Here is a 7,458-nt window from a genome sequence, read left to right on the forward strand (position 1 = left end):
AGAGCTATTTGTTTTATCATGCTTTCTAGGAACCCAAAAATTCTTTGATTTTTCCTCTCTGTCCTATTTTTCAAATTAGTTGTCTTTTTATTACAGATACTTCACCGTTCTTAAACTGTTGCTGCCTTTTCATTTTGCCCTATTTCTTATTGTATCATTGAGATAATGATTATTTATTACATATTTTGTGTTATTCCTCTGTTCTTAATTTTCAGGGTATCCATTGTTTTGCTGAGATTGTTCTAAACTGCCCATTCCATTATTTATTTCTTCCTTCAGTTCTTTTATTAGATCTTACAGACATACTTAGAAGTTTTGTTTGTGGTCATTTTACATTTTTTCTTGGGCTATAGTTGTAGTTAATTCATACTTTTTATTTTTTGGAGTTTTCTCCTGTGATTATCTATACTAGCCACAGTATTTCAATACTGTTAGAAGTGTTCCTTTGGTGATTTTCCCAGTCTTTCTGTTGTGGTTATTTATCCCTGAAAGAGATTAACTTCTGAACTCTCCTTCATTGAGGGTGGAAGTCTGATTAAACTGTTTTTTGTTAAGGGAACCTCAGCTTGGAGTGACTAATTGAAGATTCTTAGTGATTGTCCGCCCTAGTGATTGTCCACCCTACTTGCAGCTGGCATTTTTGGTTCAATAGTCAGAGGTGGTATGGTATATGTTAGGGATACAAGGTGTAATGGGAAGCACTATTGAGTCAGATTGTTGTTGTTCAGTCTTGTAGTTGTATCCAGCTCTTCATGACTCCATGGACCATAATAGCATGCCAATACTGTCCATGGGTTTTTTTTTTTTTTTACAAAGATATCGGAGGTAGGTTCCCATTTCTTTCTCCAGTAGATTGAGGAAAACAGAAGTTAAATGACTTGCCCAGGGTCACACAGCCAATATGTGTCTGAGGCCAGATTTAAACTCAGGTTTTCCTGACTCCAGGCTCAGTGCTGCATCCACTGAGCTACCTAGCTACCTCTAAGACAAACAGAGGTTAAGTGATTGTCCAGGGTCACATAACTAATAAGTGTCTGAAGCTAGATTTGAACTCAGGTCTCCCTTACCACAAGCCCAGTGCTCTGTCACTGAGCCATTTAGCTTCCCTGAGTCAGAGATACCCAGGTTCAAATTCTATGTCTGTCCTTTCCTAGCTTTTTGCCCTTGGTCAAGTCATTTAACCATTCTAAGACTGTTTCTTCATCTGTAAAATGAGAAAGTTGGACAAGATAGTCTTTAAGGCAACTTCCAGCTCTAAATCTATAATGTCATGCAAATCTTGGAGCACTGACCATAGAAAAAGGATACATCCAGGCACATTTAGTACTCTTTAGGAGAGAAAATGCAGGTTCAAGGAGAAAGGGTCATGAGCCATGGTAAGAGACTCCTAATTGGACTCCTGGCTTCCAGCCTCTCCACTTTCCAATGCATCTTCTATATAGATGTGTGGGGCTAATACTATAGCCTTTGATGTGGTATGGCTGTGTGTTAATTTTTGCATTGATTAGCTTATGGGAATTTCTTTTGATCATTAGTCTCTTACTCCATTTGGCACACTTCTTAATATTTTTGAGATAAAGGTAGAGAGGGCAAGTTTTAGTTTTAGTCCAGTATTTTCCCTTTTGTCATACCAGAAGTTCTATTAAAGCATTGCTTTTTCCTGCATCTTTCACTTCCAGCAGATATCACCAATTTCTGGTCCCTGACATAGAACCCATTCACTGCTCTATATCTTACAGTTTCCCTCCAGCTGTCTCTCAATCCATTACAATTCTCCCTGGGCAGCTGAGAGGTATTATTCAAATTGCCTGCTGACCAAAAGATTCCTTCTAGGCGAAAGAGGAAGGAGAAAATTAACATTTAAGCATCTTAAAAAGGGAAGGACATGTAGTCCTTGCTATACATACAGCAAGCCTTTGAGTGAAGGAGATATATTACTATATTCATTTGACAAATGAAAAAACTGAAATTTAAAGAGAAGAAATAATTTGCCCAAGTTCACACAAATCTAGTACTTGTTCCCAGGTCTTCTGATACTAATTACTTTTTTCACTATACTTTGCTATACCTTCAGGTACACTGAAGAAAGTCATCTATGTCTTAATGCAGTCTGCTCCTCAGGATATGTTTTGGGATGCTGAAATACCTAGTGAATGACAAAGTGACAGCACATTTATTGAATCATACAACATGTTTGTGGGAGCCACAAAATGTCACTCACTTCACCACCTGTGGATTGGCAAGGAAAACTGGGTCAATAAAATTTTCACTGTGGCAGGAAGGACAAACTGGATTATTATGTCTTTTTTTTCTCTTTTTCCTATTTAAAAGGAAAATGCTAAGCTGCTGCACCCATTTAGTTTCATTTGACTGGTCCAGAGGTGACCCAGAGGGAGAATAAATGCTCAGCTAATTATTTCAGTCTCTGAATGGTGGCAGAATAGACCCTCTTGGGAAGGTAACTGATTTCACTTTCACTATATTTAGTTTACATGGAACCCAAAGAAATAAATATTGTGTGAAGTTTGTCCATTAGCTGATTTCTTGACTGAAGCTATAATCTGGGACAGCAGCCAAGTTATGTTTATACTATGTATGCTTCAGGCTGAAGCTTTCAACACAATCTAGGCCTATCTTAGTGTAGACTGGGCCTTTTACCTAATAAACTGAGGGACAGTGATTTCTTTTGGCAATAAATTAGACTCCCTTAATCATTCTTCAATTGCAGATGATAACTTCAATGATTTCAATTACTAAATCTTCCTGTCCTTGTGCTGGATGACAATCCAATTTATATCTCTTCCATTAATTCTTAGTTACTAGATTAATTAGTTTTTGTTTCCTTACAGTAAATTTCCAGTACTTGCTACCTTCTGGCTATGGCTATAAAGTAATTTAAGTCTTTAAACCAGTGGTTCCTAACCTTTTTTTGTATCATGAGCCCTTTTGGGATTTTAGTGAGACCTAGGGCCCCCTTCTTAGAATAACCTTTTTAAATGCATAAGGTACATAAGATTACAAAGGAAACAAATTGTACTGAGACAGTAATCAAATCTATGTATATATATATATATATATATATATACATATATATATAAAATCTATGTATCTATATATGTATGTGTGTATATATGCATGTATGTATGTATTTAATATACATGACATAACAAACATAACACAGACTCCAGGTTAAGAATCCCTCTTTCAAACCCTTCTGCATTGACAAATTATTCTGGTCCATTATACCACCCAGAAAACCTTTTTCAAGTGCAAGCTTTTCCACTAAATAGATACGTACCTTTGGGTAAATCATTCCCATTCTCTCTGCTTCATTTTCTTCATCTGGAACATGAAGGGCTTGAGCCTGGCTCAACCATAGAACAGAACTGATGGGGATTTGGCTCAGGCGGGACAGAATCCAAGGGGAGTCAAATTGTGTACTGCCTTATGGGGAGGGGAGGGTTTATGGGTCTCCTTAAATTAGAATGAAGGGAAAGGACAGGAGGATATCCAACACTCTAGATTCCTTCAGGGAAAACAGAACTGGAGCCATTGGAGTCAAAATAGCAGAGTGATTGGCAGCAGTGTGGCAAACACTGGTCCACTAACTCCTCCCCCAGACCTAGAAAATTCACTAGACCAAATCCTAATGGGGAAATTAAGGGGAAAAAAGTCACAGAGAACTCTTTGTGTAGCAAATTAAGCGTGGGGAGACAGACATGGGGTTCTGGAGACAGATAACAGGGGTATACGAAGACTATGCTACAGGGAGCATGTTTGTGCCCTGGAAGAAACTGTACCAAGGTAAAAAGAGTTCCAAGATGTTTACTGGGTAATCCTCAGATTCTCACCAGGGCACTGCAATAGGCATAGATGTGAACTGGATGTTTTGTCACCCACTATTTGGCTCTGGGTTACAAATGCAAGGTAGAACTAAGAAAGGGACATGCACAGGGGAATGCCATTCTAGGTAGGGAGGTCCTAGATGTTGTACTGAGAAAGGAGCACATTCAGAAGCCAGAAGCAGCAGTGACATGACTCTGACCCTGGTGCAAAGCAGGATCCTAACTCCAGTGTCTTGTACAACTTGTAGAGGAATATCCAAGGCCAGAATCCCAAAAGGAAGCCTATGGTATGACTGCTGAGTCAACAGAGCTTTCTACCTGGCTGATAGGGCTGGAGTCCAGTAACAGTCTACTTTGGCATAAATCCAAACTCATGTCAGGAATTTTCAGAGCTCACAACAAGGGGAGGGGGACAGCAATAAGACTTTGCCCTAGATCAGACCACTTAGAAAGCACTGAAGACTTTCAAGACCCCAGCCTGTCCCTGAGATCCCACAGTAATAAAACATTCAATACCACAAGAAAGCAGCAAGAAGATCATCCCAGACCTTCTCTACAAAATGTGCAGTACAGACTAGTTCTCATATCAAGCCCAAAGTCAAGAAGCAGATTAGAAGAACGGGCAAACAAAAAACCCCACCACAGTGAACTACTTTGGTGGCAGTGACACTCAAGACACAAGTACAGAATAACAAAATTACTCCAAGATATCTACGAGCAAAGTCACAGAGAAAAGTTTAGTTTGGGCACATCATTCAAGTAGAATTTCTGAAAGAGGTGAAGCAAGAGTCTTAAAAGGAGCTTACAATATTTTACAAACAGCATAAGAATTCCTGAGGGGAAAAGAAAAATTAATGAGAGCTATGTAAGAAAAAATTAAAAAGAGAATTTATTTACAGCTTAACAGAAGGCATAAAGCTTTCTGAAGGCATCAAACTCCCTCAAAATTTGAATGGACTAAAGAAAGACAAATGATTCCATAAGGCAATAAGAAATATTAAAACAAAGTCAAAGAGCAAAAAGAAAAATACAAGAAAATGTAAGGCATCTTATAACAAAAACATGTAAAACAGATCAAGGAGAAAGAATTTAAGAATCACTGGACTACCTGAAAACTATGACCAAAAAAATAGCCTAGACAAAAGATAATCTATTTCAAGAAGACTTCCCAGATTTCTTAGAATCATACAGCAAAGTGGAAATAGAAAGAATTTACTAGTTTCCTGAAAGAAATACCAAAATGAAAACCCTAGAAATGTCATATTCAAAATCCAGAAATTCTATGTCAAAGAAAAAAATATTGCAAGCAGCCAGAAAAAAAGAAATCAAGTACCAAGGAGCTACAGTCAGGATCAAACATACTTTAGCCACCACAAGTATAAAGAAAAGAAGAACATGGAACATAATATTTCAGAAAGCAAAGTATGTGGGCTTATAGTCAAGAATAATTTAACCAGAAAAACTGAGTACATTGACTGCAACCAGGAAAAATATATACCTCTAATGAAATAAACCACTGTCAAGAATTCCCAATTTAAAAAAAAAAGCAAATATGTGGAGAAATTTTGAAGGTCAAACACAAAAATGAAGAGTACAAATGATCAATGATAAAGGACTAAACAAGGAAAGATTAGACAACATTCAAATATGAGAAGAGGATACAAGTGTACCCTCAGATTACTATTATCATCAAAGTTCATAGAGGGAGTCCAATTAAATAAATCCTGAGGGTGGTTCTCTTATATCTCGATGACCTTAAGAAATAATGGAAAGAGAAAGGAAAAGAAATACACTTCAGAGGGAGCAGGAGAGAAAGAAAGAGGAAATGATCTCACATAATCAGGGTGTGGAAGTAGACATCTGTACAAACAAGGAGGAGAGGGTGGAGGGGAGTGGCTAAGACTTGAAACTCACTCCCATCTGAACTGTTCAGAAAAAGGAATACACATGTGTATATAATATATATATACATATATATAGAATGTACACATTAAATGTATAGAAATGCATTTTGCCCTACAGGGAAATAGGAAGAAAAGAGGAGAAGGGAGAAGGAAGAATTAGAGGTATGGTAGATTAAGGGAATGATTAGTACTAAGCAAAACAAATTCTAAGGATTTACAAAAATATTTATATCTATTTTGGGGTTGGAAAAGAAAGGGAATCTGATGGTAGAGCCATAAATTGAGGCATGGATGAGTAAGTCATAGTATATGAATATTATGGAATATTATTGTGCTGAGCTTATCACTATAATAACCAACAAGTATTTCAGACAACTAGTGAAAAAAAAAAACATGATATGTACCTCCTGATAAGAGAGGTAAAAGAAACAGAGAGCAGAATAAGACAAACATTTTTTAGAACACAGTCAATGTGTAAATTTGATTCAGTTGACTACATGTTTGTAATAGGTTTTGCTTTTCTTGTATTCTCAACAGGGGCTTGGGAGGGGTGGGATGTGGAGTGAAAATGTGGATCTTGGGTAATTAAAAGTGTGTGTGTGTGTGTGTGTGCGTGCATGCATGGGCATAAAATTATTTCTGGCAGTTTACAGTATTTTTCTTACCTATAAGCAATAGTGTAATAATTGTATATATGTGATTGTGTCTATAGTAAAAACAAGCCAACAAGCTATTGCTCAAAAGAACACACACTTATTACCTATTAACTATAGGTAAGAAAAAAATACTGTAAGCAGACAGAAATATAGATATGCATATATAAATATCATTTTAATCAGCTAAGATCCACCTTCTCACTCTACCCTTCCCCCCATTGAGAACACAAGAAAAATAAAACCCATTACAAACATGTATATGTGTATATGTATGTTTTGCATGACCATACATGTTTGTAACAAGAGTTTTTCTTCCTTTCTCAATGTGGGGGGCATGGAGAGAAGTGGGAGGGATAGGTTAATCTTTGTTTGAAAATACAAATACAATTTAATGGGGAAAGTGCTGGCAGCAGGGTAGTCCCATCGATAGAAACAGGAAATTGGGAGGAGGAGTGAATTTAATCAAATGAGTTCACTTTTGGATAAGTTAAAGTAATAACATATTCAGGTGATAAGTAATGTGCATTGGAAGATGTTGCACAGGACCTCAGGTAAAACATCAGGATATAATGCATAGATTTGGGAGTGGTTTGTATAAAGGTAATAACTGAACCCTTGGAAGTAGATGAGATCATTGAGGAAGAGTTGTAGTGAGAGGAGAGAAGAGGGCCAAAGGGTAAAGCTTTGAGATGTTGACATTTAAGAGTAAAAATAAAGAGAAAATGCAGTCAAACAGGTAGGAAGAGCACCAGGAAAGAGAAATGTTCACTGAAACCAAGGGAGGTGAATAAACAGTACAAATGAAGACTGACTGATCCAGTCATTCTGGAGAGCAATTTGAAACTATATTCAAAGGACAACCAAACTGTGCATACCCTTTGATCCAGCAATACCACTACTAGGTCTGTGTGCCCCCCAAATCATAAAAAAGCAAAAAGGACCCCATGTACAAAAATATTTGTAGCAGGTCTTTTTGTGGTGATGAAGGATTGGAAATTGAGGGTATGCCTATCAGTTGGATAATGGTTGAACAAGTTGTGGTATATGAATGTA

The sequence above is a fragment of the Petaurus breviceps genome, unplaced genomic scaffold, assembly GCF_028583685.1.
Source record: "Petaurus breviceps papuanus isolate PSGF00001 unplaced genomic scaffold, PetGlider_PUasm1.0 184, whole genome shotgun sequence".
Lineage (NCBI taxonomy): Eukaryota > Metazoa > Chordata > Mammalia > Diprotodontia > Petauridae > Petaurus > Petaurus breviceps.